This window comes from Phyllostomus discolor, chromosome 5, assembly GCF_004126475.2.
Source record: "Phyllostomus discolor isolate MPI-MPIP mPhyDis1 chromosome 5, mPhyDis1.pri.v3, whole genome shotgun sequence".
Classification (NCBI taxonomy): domain Eukaryota; kingdom Metazoa; phylum Chordata; class Mammalia; order Chiroptera; family Phyllostomidae; genus Phyllostomus; species Phyllostomus discolor.
In genome coordinates, this window is record NC_040907.2 from 21,475,262 (window position 1) to 21,490,089 (window position 14,828).

Consider the following 14,828-nt stretch of genomic DNA (forward strand, 5'->3'; position numbering starts at 1 on the left):
TACCATGCAAACAATAACCATAAAGAAAACTGTAGTAATCATGGCAATATCAGGCGAAGTAGACTTCAGAACAAGAAATAATGCCAGGGAAAAAGAAGATCACTTCACAGTGAGAAAAGGGTCAGTTCATCAAGAGGACACAATCCTAAAATGTGAATACACCCAGCACTAGAGCTTTAAAACACTTAAAGCAAAAACTAATAGAACTAAGAAGAGGAAAAGACAATTTACTGTTATAGAGAAATCAATTCTCCTCTCCCAGTAATGGATACAACAAGTAGACAGGAAAGTTAATAAAGATATAAAACATTTGAACAACACTTAAAGGGAGTTATATACATAAATTATATAAATGACGATAAAATACATATTCTAGAATGATGATAGAATATATAGTTAAAGGAAGTTATATACATAAAATATATAAATGATGATAGAATACATATTTTGGACCATAAAATAAGTCTCACTACATTTAAAAGAATCAAGAGCATTGTTGGGAACCGAAGGCGGTTCCCTGACTGGTATCAGAAGCTGAAGCCCCCGCCTAGGCTAAGGCTAAAGGTACGCCCTTGGAACCGTAAGCCAGCAAGGAGACAAGGGCTTGTCTCCCTGGCAGGAATGCTGCTTCTGCTGCTTTATTCATAACTGAACCCCAAAAAGCTTGGTCGGTTAGCCAAAGACGGGTAAGATTCCCCACGGGGGGAACGACCTAAGCCAGGCACGATCACTTTGGGAGGCCCCCCAAAAGAAGGACTTTGGGGGCTGCAGCAAAAGAGGGTGATGGACCCTCGCTCCTTGGCTTTGACATAGCCTGAGTTCTCATCCTCTGGGAGAAAACCTCCTTATTGCCTTAGTTCCCATGCTAAGCCTGAAACAATGACAGGGTGGTGCAGCTCTGTGCTGAAAAGGGCAGATTCCCTGGGTGATCAGGCCTAAGAAAGAACATGTAAATTACTGTGAAACCTTCTTTGTTTAGATGCTCTCAGTTGAATGAGAGGGGTCCAAGGAGGAAGTTTGTTCCTCAAAGTCTTACAGCTCTTTGACCCCGACTCAATAGACCAGCAGAGTTCCTTGTTTTCTATAGTTCCTTACTTCCCCCTGATAAGTACTGTACTTTACCTGAATTATTATGCAAAATGAGCCCAATAAAAGCAAGTGTGGATGGTAAATCAGGGCCCTCCCCACTAGGGGGGGTGGCCATTTCGTCCCTACTTCCCCACAGAAACTAGTCTTGTCTCTGTGCATGTGTGTGTTTTTTTCTCGCGTGTTTTTCGGTGAGCCATCCACAGCATTCCGTGGTCACTGCTGGCCGGTTGACCCACGCGCAACAGAGCATACAAGGCATAACAGACTTATACTTGAAATCATAATAGAAAGCTACTGGGAAAATCCTAATATTTCAAAACAGCACACTTCAAAATAGCTCATGGGTCAAAGAAGAAGTCATAGGGGATATTAAAAATTATTTTGAGCTGAATGAAAACAAAAATATTACATATCAAAATTTATGGACTATAGCTAAAGCAATACTTAGAGGAAAATTTATAGCATTAAAACACCTATATTAGAAGAAAAAACAAGAAAAATCCCAAATCATTAACTTCAGAGTCTACCTTAAGAACCTATAGAAAGAAGAGCAAATGAAGTGCAAATAAGTATAAGGAAGAAAATAACAAAATAGAAAAGAGAAAAACTAAGCAATGAAATAAAAAGCTGGTTCTTTGAAAATATCAACAAAATTGATAAAGCTCTATCAGGCTGATCAGAAAAAAAGGGAGAAGACACAAATGACCAATAATAGGAATGAAAGAGATCCTACAGACATTGAAAGGATAAGGTAATATTATGAGTCATTTTATGCCAATAAAGTAAACAACTTAGATGAAATGGACAAATTCCTTGAAAGACACAAGCTATCTGAGCTCACTCAAGAAGAAACAGATAATCTGAATAGCCCGTTATCTATCAAATAACCTGAATTCTTGGTTTAAAACTTTTCCACAGAGAAAACTCCAGGCTCAGATGAGTTTATGGGTGAATACTACTAAAAATTCAATAAAGAAGTAATACCAAGCTATATAAAATCTTCCAGAAAATAGAAAAAGGAAACTTTTACCTAGACATTTTCTGAGGCAAGAATTACTCTGATACCAAAATCACACCAGGATATTTAAAAAAAAAGATACTACAGATAAAGGACAACAAATAGAAGAAGACAAATTCAGTAAAGACAGCAGAAAATATAGAGAAGAGGAAGCAGCCAGAAGCCTGAAAAACATTTAGACGGTGTCAGTGTTCTTCGTTGGATTTCTCCCAAGTGCAAAGCCCGGCGTGGCACGGTGTTTAACAGCGTGAATTTTTGGAGCCAGACTGTCTGGGTCCGGGTCCCAGCCTCACTACTCACTAGTTACATAACTCTGGCCGAGTTACGTAATTTCTCTGTGCTTCCAAGTTCCCACTGATAAATGGATATAATAGAACCCCCTCCATGGTTGTTACGAAGACTGAACGAGTAAATATATTTCAAGTGCTTAATAGTGCCTGGTACATTGTAAGCACTTCATAAGGGATTGCTGAAATTATTTTTTTTATTGTAACTTTTTAAATTGTTGTTTGAGTACAGTCTGAAATGATTGTTTCTTATATATGTTATATTAGTTGGTTGTCGCCTTTATTAAGTCATGATATTTGCCCTCAAAATGAAGTAAGCAGTATAAGAAGTGACTGTTTTCAGTCACTTCTTATTAGTGATTGTATTAGTTGTCTATGGTCATCATCACAAATTACCACAAACTTCACAGCTTAAAACAACAGAATTTATTCTCTCACGGTCTTGGAAGCCAGAAGTTCACTATCAGTTTCACTGGGCTGCATTCCCCCTGGAGCTTCTTGGGGAGAATTTATTCCTGGACTCCTCTGTGTCCTGGTGGCTGCCGACATTCCTTTGCTTGTGGCTACATCACTCTAATCTCTGCTCTCTGGTCACACTGCCTCATCTTCTGTGTGTATCAAATCTCCCTCTTTTTAAAATTTTATTTATTTATTTTTAGAGAGGGGAAGGGAGGGAGAAAGAGAAGGAGATAAACATCAGTGTGTGGCTGCCTCTCACACATACCCTACTGGCAACCTGGCCCGCAACTCAGGCATGTGTCCTGATTGGGAATCAAACTGGTGACCCTGTGGTTTGTAGGCCAGCGCTCAAGCCATTAAGTTCAAGCCATTAAGCTCCACCAGCCAGGGCCCTCTGCTTCTCTCTTATAAAGACATTTGTGATTGGATTTAGGGCCCACTTAGATATCCATGATAATCTCCCTGTGTCAAGATTCTTAACTTCATCACATCTGCAAAGACCTTTTTTCCTTATAAAGTAACATTTACAGGTTCCAGGGATTAGGACCAAATGTGGGTAGCCATTATTCCACCTACCACACTCATCATTAGGAATAGATTAATCTTATGTGGAAATTACAACATGAACAACTTTTTTTTTCCTTAAGAGAGAGGGGAAGAGATGGAGAGAGGGAGAGAAACATCGATCACTTGCCTTTTGCATGCACCCCGACTGGGGACCAAACCCACAACCTAGGCATGTAGTCTGGCCAGGAATTGAACCAGTGACTTTTCACTTTGTGGAATGACGCCCAACCAACTGAGCCATGCTGGTCAGGGCTGAAGAACATTTTCATAAAGGACATTTAGCTTTTTCCACAACAAACCTGTTAGGACATGCACCCACATTCTAAGGCACAATCTGGTCACTTGGAGGTAGGTCCCCAAACTGTAAGCACAGCAACCACAACGAACTATACACCTCTACAGGGCTAACATGCAATCTCAAGTCTATAGAATTAGACGAACATCACAAACTTTGGGAGGCAGTGTTACTAGAAACTTACTGTGACTTCTGTGATCCAAATAAAATAGCTTATTAAAATGACTAGTAAGAATCAGGAAAATTGGGAGAAACTGGAGTTGATAATGGCAGTTATGACCGAAGGAGGGTTGAGAGTTACTGGCTCAGTCCTAACGAGCACAGGTTCCCGCGCTCAGACCCTGCATCTCTGCCCCGCGCTGCACAGCAGTGACGAGCTTTACTCCTGGAGTCTGGGCTCGGTCAGAGACCTGGCTCTACTGTGTCTTAGGGATACGACCTTGGACAATCATTTCATGCCTTTGAACCTGTTTCTTCATCTGTGCAACAGGAGTAGTAAGAGTACTTACCTCACAGAAACTCTGTGAGGATTAAATAAGAACTCAATGTTTTAGCATGACTTTTGGCATATATAAGTGCTCAACAAACTGGAGTCACAAATTATTATTATGTCCTAAATACTACTATTTCTAACAAAATCCTGTCTTCTGTTGCAGTAGAACTATCGTCTCACCTTCAATTTCTTTGTTTTCAGGGGTGGCGTTTTTCCTTTGGGGACTGTGATCTCATGGGTGAAAGGCATTAACACCACATAGGAAAAGCAAAGAAAATAATGCAGCCTTCAGATCTTCAGGGAAATAAGAAACAAAGAATGAGGAAAGTAAGGGCTTTGTAAGCTAGCAAAGGACAGGAAGTGAGGTCCAAAGAGTTTAATGTGTGATTAAGAGTGCTAACCCATAGTCCTTGAGGTTTGGGGGAAACGAGAGTAAATTAAGAATTTAAGTAGCTGAAGTCTACAACAGGGATGGAATAGATTCATTCTCCACAGGAATTTGGTAAGTGACCAGAACTTTGCACTCTGGACGGATGGAGGCGGAGAGGAAGGAGTTGTGACAGGGACAGTAAAGTCACAGAGCAACAGACGAGGCAAGCACAAGCTAGCTCATTTTCACATGTCAGAACACTGGGGCTAGGACGGAGAGGAAGAGGAAGATGGACCAGGAAAGCTGAAAACTCAAGATGGCTTTTGTTTAGAACACATAAAGCACAGCAAGTGACTCCGCAATACGGCTGGTGTGTTGTTCCTCACAGTGTTCCAGCAGATAGCCCCGCACCCAGCATGCTGTCAGTACATCTGGTTTGATGAGCAGATGGACAGGGCATGGCAAAGGAAGGTTTACAGTTGGGAGTATGCAAAACACAGTTTATTCATGCATTATTATTTATTAATTATTGTATTATTTTCCATATGAACAACTGTAAACCCACTTTTGCCCCGCCCTGTGCATATTCCACAGTGAAAATAGTGGCAGTGGAGGAGAAGTTGAGGTAGAGGCTCCCCCTTCTAATTGCATCATTCGTCTCTACTCTCACTTTTGTTCAACCAGCCTCCGCACTGCTGATTCAATCCTCTTAAAAGGCAGATTTCATCACATTACCCCAAATGTGCTTCAACAGCTCCGCATGGCCTCCAACGTAAAGTCCAAATTCTAAGCACGACACACCAAGCCTCCCGTGTTGGAGCCTGGCCTACTTTCAGCCTCATTTCTGCCTCTGCTCTACTCGCATAGTGTCCTCCAGTCGTGTCAGTTACTCGGAACTCCCCACGTGTGCCATGCTCTCAGGCAGACACCCCACCTTTGCCCCTCTGCTGCTTCTGTCTGAGGCACTCTGTCTGCCTGAGTGACACCTCCTTACCCTTCAGTTGTCATCTCAAACGTCCCTCTCTCCAGAAGGTGACATTTCTAAGCATAATTGATTTCTCCTCTAAGCTTTCAAAACACCGTGTCCTTACTTCTATGACGGCACTAAGTGCCATAGCATAATCAATGTTTCTGTGTCTGTCCTCCTTCATAAACTTCTGGGGTACAAGGGTGGGGTTCTACTCATCTTCGCATCCCTAGTTACTAGCATGGGGTACAGAAACTTTAAAATGTTTTTAGTAAGTGAACAGATTTAAAAGCCAAAACTGAATGAAGCTTAACTACTTGGGTGCATAAGACCCAGCGGGCCCATTCCTATTACTGGAAGATTTTGTCATAGACAGCAGCCACAACACTGCCCCACAATTGTCCCTTGTTATTGTGATCAGAGACAGAATGTTGGGCTCCATACACCACTGGCCGGGGCCAGTACGACATTCCCTATCTTCTACTCGCAACCGTGTTTGCCTTTAAGAAAACAATTTCACTTTCATATGCTTTAGCGTTGCCATCTTTTGTGAAGAAACCCCTAATTCAAAATGTTCCACAAGTCAAGTTCCTCTCTCTTACTCTAATTCTCATTTTCTCTCTCTCTTATGAAGTAGAACGGACAGCTCCGGTGCTAAACAAAGGAGGAAGCTAATCTGAGTGCAAACGTAGTGTGCAGATTTGGGGAAGTTATTACACCTCTACACAGCTGGACAGTGTTCCTTCCAACGGAACCCACCCTGCTGTCTGGGAGGTTACAGGAAGTAATAAAAGGTCAAGTGTGTATAGTGCTTACTATGTGCTTCCCATGTATTAACCCGGTTAATTCTATAATTCTTTGAGGCAGTTACTATATTATCCCAATTATGCAAAGAAGACCCGAGCACAGGGAGGATGAAGACTGGCAGGGGCTGTGAGGGTCACGGTTAATGAGTGGTAGGGGCAGGGTTGGAACTTGAGCAGTGTGGCTCTAGTGTTCATGCCGTTAACGCTACCTCCTGCTGTCTCTGTGCAGGCCGGGGAGAGTCACCACGCACGATACAAACTTCCGGTGCATGAGAGTACAGAAGGGGACACTGAATAGTAGGTCTCAGAGAAGGGGACATGCAATACATTTCAATCCCAATGCATTTTACAGCCAAGATTTTAGATCACTAATCGTCCATCAATTATAGCTAAAATACAAAGTGTCTCTTATGCTTTTTGGCCATCAACGGCATGGATTTGTCCTTCACTGGGACTACGCCTACAATTTAGATGACACTGTCAGTAAATGGACACCTCCCTTGGGGTGTGGATGTATATGGACCAATGAGTTAAGTTTTTCTCAGGAGTAAGGACCTAAAAATAGAAATGTGGCAGAATATGCACTTGAGTTTATGCTTTTTCTACAGAAACATTTTATTTTTTTTAAAGGATTAAATATTTAAGCCCATATCACCATCTATTCAAAATGTTAATAGATAAAATTTAAGGAACAGCCACTAAGTATAATATAATACCTTCAAAAATATGAAAAATAATCACATTTTCTTCTGGGCACTGTTCCATTGAGAAAGGGCTGAATAACTTTGTTGAATGAATGAATACACTTTCAGAGGTGGATTCAGAGAAGCTCCGTGTTTCCAGATGCTTCCTTAGCCAGAATGGTACTTCCTATTTGCTCTGGAGACTCTACTACTCAGTCCTACTTCTGGAGGGAGAACTTACTCCTACAGTATCCGGAAAAGTCTGAAGCCACCCTCACCTGCACCTGTGGTTTCTATAGTATCGTTCCATTCCCCCATCAGAAGGAGAACAAAGAAAGGTCGGGTTACCTTGCTTTTTGGGGCCTGTACGAATACCTGTGAGGTTCTCTCTTCTGTCAGAAGTTTCCCTGGCAACCATATTTAGACTGTCAATCATCTCCCCCCTTTGATTTGCTGGTTGGTACAAAAATTAATTTGCTTTGAATCGCTAAAGCTTACTAGTTAATCAGTTCAACAGACTTACAAAATTTTAGAACTTGGTTTCTGGCCAAAACTTGCTTCTTAAAGGGCTTGTCTCCTTTCACTTGCAATTTGAATGTAATTCTCTTCAACAGAAATATTTTAAGACACATTTAATAGGTATGCTGGATGTTTCTGGCTATAGGTAGAGAAAAACATCCCCTTAAGGAAATCTGACCTTATTAGGAAGATCTAGAGGGAGGAGGTACCTCAGTTCTGAGTAAGCAAGGGGTCAAGTTCCCAAAGGTGAGATATGACTAGAAGCCAGAAGAGAAGAGTCAACGACCCAGACAGAAAGCTGGGCGGCATGAAATGAGGAACTCAGGCCTAAGATTCTGGGTGATCAGAGCTCAGGACCTGGAAAACAGAAGTAGGACGTGAATCTCAAGAAGGGAGTGCCATTAATTCATTCACCAAATATTTATTAAGCACCTAATGGTGCCTTTAGGTGCCTGGTGCTGGGAATATGGCAGTGTAGAGCCAGACCCAGATCCTCCCTTCATAAAGATTATAGTCAAATATTTAAATAGTGAACCACTGTTGGCTTTCTTAGTAAACCGAGTATCTTTGGGCTTGGGTCTCATTATATGATTTCCTAAGAGGGCCAGAACCGGTTTCAGAGAATGGGTGAAGCAGAGACTTACAGACAGAAACAGTTCAAGAAGTCTTCCCTGGAGGAGATGAGTTGGCAAGTCAACACAATGGCTTCTTTACATCTTCCCATGAACAATACATAAACCTCTAGATAGGGGGATGAAGAAGGGTATGTCTACCATAGGGAGCAAGGCTAATTACTTTTCAGTATATGTAAGTTTCCTAAAGAATAGAGCACAAAGTATGTAAAGGTACAAGCTATTCTTATGTATATCAAACAACCATTAAAGAGCACCTACTATATAGGTTCAAGGAGTGGCTTTAGGAATTGAAGCTCTGGACATAAAAAAGACATAGGCTCTTTCAGTTACAACTATGTGTGTTAAAGGCTATAATGAGATGTTAAAGTACAAAGGAAGATCAGAGAGGAAAGAGACTAATTAATTAAAAGCAAGTTGGGAAATGCCTCTGAGATGTAATGCTTGAATTGAATCTTAAAGGAGAGAGTTTTGTTGTTTTAAGCTGATGCATTTGGGGTAATCTGTTACATGACAGGAGACTGCTACAGTGCCAATGGAGATGACACTGCCAGCACAACAGGAGAGACCATGGAGAACACCCGGCCCTCTAAACTTTGTTTCGTGACATATACCATAGGTTATACTTTAAATCTTTTTTTTCCAAGACTTTTTTTTTTTAGAGAGAGGGGAAGGGAGGGAGAAGGAGGGAGAGAAACATAAATCGATTGCTTCTCACATGCCCCCAACCAGAAACCGGGCCCACAACCCAGGCATGTGCCCTGACTGGGAATCGAACCAGTGACCTTTCGCTTTGCAGGACAACACCCAACCCACGAAGCCACACCAGTCAGGGCTACTCTTAATCTCTTCATATGTTTAATCTCACATATGCTTGGGCTCACCTGATCCATGTGTGGAGTAGGAAGTGAAAACTAGCATTCCGAATGGGAATGACACAGACGACGGGAGGAAGCAACACAGTCTCAGCCTTCTCTCATTTCCTACACTAACGAGTCCAGGTTGGCTGGTGTTAGGACTTGATCAAGAGGTCAACTAGCATCAAGCAGTGTCAGGATTTGGTCAGCACTGGTCAAAGGATTACTCAGAGAGGCCAGAAGTGAGAGGAGCAAGAGGATGAGTAAAAGGTTTTATATTTTTTTTTTAAAAGAGAGAGCAATAACCATGAAAACTAGAAAAACTTGATTTTTTTTTGTCAGTTACAAGTAGCGGCTGCAAAGCCAAAAAATCAGAGACAATATCAAAATCTAACTTTTTCTGGTTTTCGTAATTCATACAGGGAACAGAGGCAAGTGTGGAACCTGAGCATTCAAGACAAACCTTTAGCATGCGGTAAAGAGGCCACAGGACCCAAAGCCGCTGGGTGGACCCTAGAGTGGGGGTGAAGGGGTGGCGTCAGCCTGCTGAAAAGGCATCAGTGCAGGGCAGACAAGATGTGTTATAGTTGTTCAACCCCAAGTTCCATTTCAGTAGGCTGAAAATGGTCTCCATAGCTTTCCACAGGCACACGGAATATGCAACTTCAAAGGCATAGAAATAAACTAATTTCTTATTTAAATTGGGAATAACAATGGCACCAGGACTGTAATTCTATCCAATAATACCCTCAAGATATGATGCGTGAGCTTCTAGAAGCCATTCTGGGTAAATAACTCCTTGCCTCTTTATTCTCTGTTCTCTTCATACTGGCTATCTACTTCTCTTCCAGACATCTCCCGTTTGCCCTTTATACCAGGAGTCCAAAGTGAGGCCACAGGAAAACGTGACTGTGAGCCATGACACAGCAAGGACATAAGGCTTCGCCACCAAAACAAAGGACACAGCACAGAATGCTTTCCCGGTGTCAGGAGACACCTTTGGGTGTGACCAGTTCCCTAATTTGTGGGGGCAAGTGCAAAATGAAAATACAGAGCCCTTGTTTAAAAAAATTATTAAGAATTTCAAGACAGCAACAATGGAGCACTAAACCACGCACAGGGCACTTCTAAATGCAGGCTCTGGGAGACTGGTCAGGTCACACACCCATGCAGCCGGTCCTATTCTCGGGGACCGTATAGCTTGGTGCTTTAGGAGGGCTTTAGAGTCAAAGCTGGGTCCAAATCCCATCATTGCCACTCACTAATCCTGTGATTTTAGGCAATTTATTTGGTCTCTCCCTGCTTCTAAGAGGTTGTGTGATTGTAATCCAGCTTTGTGAGGATTAAATGGTATGGTGAATAGATGTATAGGAAGTGCTTGGCACACAGTAAGCACTCACTAAATGGTAGCTGTATTATTACTATTGTTCAATGAAATGATTATCAGTGATTATCAATGCATACGTTTAAGAAATGAACTGCAGAACTGCTCTTCAGGATGAAAGAATCAGAATGAGTTTTTAGGACAATTAACATAATGCAGCAGACAGGGAAGATCAGATCTTTTGCTTGACTCTTCTGCCTTCTCTGACCACTTCCCTGCTTCTCTTCTTCCTTTTACTGCCACACACGCAAAGGGCGGCCTCCATGCTGTCTCTGCCATCAGCATCTCCTGCCTCAGTTCTCTTTAATCTGGCATCTAACATCCCCATGGCCCTCCCCCGCTAAATTGAAGCTATTATTTTCAAAAAGTTACTAATGACCCCCTGTGTACTAAATATAATCAACATTTCTCACTTTGTCTGTACAATTTCATGCTGCTGACCAATTCCTCCAGCTTGAAACCTTCTCTTCACCTGACTGCTGAGACACTACACTTCATGGTCAGCGGCAAGTACAGTCAGGTACATAACGCAAATGGCTGTGAACAGAATGCATTTGCTGGGTGAATAAATTAGGTGATTCTTTTGCTTCTCTGATTCCTTATTTTTTCATGTACTGATTCCATTTCTTCCCCCTACCGCCTTAAATAAATGTGAGCAATCTCCAAGCTTCAGCCCTTGGTCCTCTTAGACTTTTATTCCCATGCTGTTACCACTGGTGAACGAAGCTAATCACATGGTTTCAATTATCACCTTCTATATATAAGACTCCCTGACTTCTCTCCTTTGAACCTTAGCCCCCACTTCCAGATATTTATGGGACGTATTCACTTACAAGTTCCTGTTATCACCTCAAGATACCTAGCACTTAGCTTCTCTTCTCCCCCAAACTGGCTTTCCTTCCTGTCTGTCCTATTTCTGTTCATCTTGTCACCCATGTTCAAGGCTATATTAGACTCTTCCTTATTTCTTGTCTTCCATATCCAATTAGTCATGTTTCCTTTATAATGCTTACTGAACCCATCCCTTTTTATTTTCACTGCCATCACCCTAATTCAATTCCATATCCCCTCACACCTAGACTATTTTAATAACTTACCAACTGCTTGCACAGTTCTCTTTCCATTCCTACTAAAGTTTATTCTCCACATTATTGTTGAGAATCTTCTTAAAATACTACTTTAATGACCCCACACCTCCCTAACCAAGCATCTTCAGACTTTCCATCATGCAGGATAAAGTCCTAACTCTTTAGTTCAGCACTGGTGCCTGTTAAAATCTGGCTTCCACCAGCCCTTCCAATCTGCAGCTTCTCTGCTTAAACCTTCTGATCTGATTAATGGATCCTGGAAATTTTCATCCGTATTCTGGCTGTATGAACATTATTTTTCTGGTTTGGGAATCCCTTCCACCTTCATTGTCTTTATATAATCAATTTCGCCATGTATCTGGAAAAATCCTTCCATGAAAATCGTAGCCCATAATGACCTTTTCTTTTTTTTTTTTAACTCTTATAACAGCACATTTAGCACTTTGAAAATTTACTGAATGACTGCTTTACATGTGTGATGTCTTTCGGTCTTCACAACTATATGAGAGGTAGGTAGCACCAGTACATAGGGGAGGAAATGAAATCAAATCACTTGCCCGAGCCACAGAGCAGGGAGCTGGTGGAAGGGCTGGGATCTACACAAGCAGGTGCTCAGTAAGTGTGTGATTGAGAAGACTGCTTAAACAGCACTTCTGACTCAAGCACTTTAGCATTACCAATCTTGGCAGTGCTTAGTAGGTGCTGTCACCCCCGTGCCACCTTCTTTACATGGCTTTATGTGTAATACAGTTCAAGACAGGAGATTTGCCAAAAATTCACCACAATCCATTCTAAAACTGAAGTTTGGTTTAAGCAAAGCTAAAAGGCTTTTATCTGTTTCAAACATTAGGTGAGTTTGGTAGATGAGGTTCACCTCACTACCTCTGGACCCATTCATGCTGTTTGCAAATGGCCAGGAGATAAAAAAATAGGCTGGCTAGTTGATGACTTATGGGTAAAATAGACTATTTACAGTCCTAGAGGTGGATACTAAGGCAGCAAAACAGGATTTTCTTGGCTCTGGTAGCTAAAGACCTTAGTCAATGAAGCCTAGAAAAGTGGATCATGGGTAGAAACACATCAAAAGAGAATAACAGTAAGGAGAGAGAGACCAGAAAGTAGGCAGTACTGGAAATTCTCTGTAGACGGCATGGTGCTGTCCTTTTCTGTCCCGTTGCCAATGCTGTCAGATCCAGCCCTGCCCCACGCGGCTGGCACCACATAACAGTGAGCTGTCACTTCTGCCTGACTAATGGTGACAGTTCCGAACTGCTTGCCCTAACCCACGTCACAGTCCGAACCTTGCCTTGCTCCAGATCCTTGTTGCTTCTGATCTAATTACTCATTTCCCCAGGTCTCACAATTTGACCACATACAGATTTCACGTTCAGCACTGCCTCCCTGGTTAAGACCATTATTTTCCTCTTATCATGTGATTTAGATTGCCCTCCCGGATGATACGTGTCGTGCCACACACTCTGCCCAGTTTTCAGGCCCTCGACCTCGGATCTGCTGCAGCCCATTTCTTTCCCATGTCCATATGTGGCCCCTGACTTGGACAGATAGGAGTGACCAAGACCAGGAGTGAGGCTCAGAAAAACTGATGGTGGGGAAAAGAACAATAGGAAGGAAAATGCCACTGGAAATTGTGCTGGGAATTAGAAATTCTACATCACTTTTGGGAAGTTACTCTATTGAGAAAGGAAAATGGCTATGGCTGCAATGTAACACCACTGCCTGGAGATACATACTCTTCAGGTGTCTGCATACACTGTTTCCACTGCTCTGGCTGCCCTCCCTGCCCTTCCCAACCTTCCCTGCAAGGCAAACTCCTATTCATCCTTCAAGACCTTGCTCAATCATGTTTTTCTCTGGAAAGCCTTCCTGGACCCTCTCTGACAGCTCATTGCTTCCCCCTCTGTGTCCCCACAGCTCTTTATATACATGTCTATTCTGTGGTTATTGCTTTTATTGGCAATTTTTTGTCTCCCCCGCTATGTCTTTGAGGACAAGGATATATTATCTTATTCATCTTTGCACGCCCAAGACACAGAGTGCCTGGCATTTCACTAGTGTTTGTTGTGTGATAAAAGAACAGGAAAGTGCAATTTGCACTTCACTTGCACAAATCAAATTGGTTCCTGGTACTTCTAATGGGTGACCACGTTTTTTCTTGATTTAAAAGAAATTACTTTAGACTCAAAAAAGAAATTCTATCGCTGGTACATGAGCCAGTTTTTCATCCGCACTGGTGATAGCAACATTTCATCCCCACACTTCCTCTCAGAGCAAGCTTAATATTAGTGGCACATCACCCACCCCAGCATTTCTATTGTAGAGAAAGCTAAATTACACCGTGCGTCTAAAGCTGCCACCAGTCTCAGGGAACTGGTGGTGGTGGTGGTGGTGGCATCGGTGGTGGGTGGAGGAGGGGATAATTGAAAGAACGCACTTCTGCAGCGGACCTAGGAGGAGGGTGAGGGAGGAAGATGAATTTAAATCTTGCCTTATAAAAAATGTTAGAAACTCACGCAAAACAGACGCTTCCTCTGGACATGACAGACCAGATCCAGGTGTCCAGCAGCGACCTTTTCCCATGAGTGTCAGGTCATCACCCAGCACAGAAAACAAGGGGCCAGTGCCTTTTTCTTGGGCATCCTTCCTTCTCAAACCCGGCAAATCTTGGGGCCTGCTTTTCCTTTAGGAGATTGTCCTCTCCTCCCAGCAACGACAATCCCCAGTTCCCTAGGCTGGTGCACCCGCCCCCCACCCCTCCCAGCAGTCTCGTCTTCGTCCCACTGGGCACCCCCCCAACCCCCCCGCGCGCTTGACTTCGGGTCAAAAGTGCCAGCGGCGGGACTGTCAGACCGAGGCTGCCGAGGTCAGGCCTGACCCCCGGGACTCCTCGCACTCAGCGGGACGACCGGAGGAGACGCAGGCCGCGCCAGGCCACAGGCTGCTTAGGCGCGGGCCTCTGCGAGACCGGCTCGGTATCCACCCGAGAAACCGTGCGGGTACTAATACTTTAGCCGGTTCCCCGCAGCCTCTCGCAAGTCTCGGCACCAGAGCTAACCCCGCACCCCCTCCGCGGCTGGGTCCCCACCCTGGGCGCAGCGCTGCCAGTCGGATCGCCGACCCGCACTGCTGGATCCCCCGCGAGACGCACGCCACGGCTCCAGGGACAGGCCGCCGCCCCCTACTTGTCCGTGCCCACGGCAACGCTCCGCCCCGCGCGGCCCGGCCGGGTCGTCGTGCCCCTGCCCGGCCGTGACAGCTGGGTGCCTAAAGGGTTAAGCCGGCAGCTCGGCGGCCCG

The 14,828-nt window shown here is 43.5% G+C and overlaps 1 protein-coding gene across 3 annotated transcripts in view; it reads right to left on the bottom strand.

Annotated features, from left to right (window-relative positions):
- PHC2 (polyhomeotic homolog 2) overlaps positions 1 to 14,262 on the bottom strand; it is a 91,523-nt gene extending 77,261 nt beyond the window's left edge. Inside the window, exon 1 of one of the 3 annotated variants that reach the window (XM_028511637.2) lies at positions 14,046 to 14,262. The gene's annotated coding sequence lies outside the window, so the exon portion shown is untranslated. The remainder of the gene's footprint in view (positions 1 to 14,045) is intronic. The other 2 variants (XM_028511638.2, XM_028511641.2) reach the window with 2 other exon arrangements.
- Between the last annotated feature and the right edge of the window lie 566 nt (positions 14,263 to 14,828).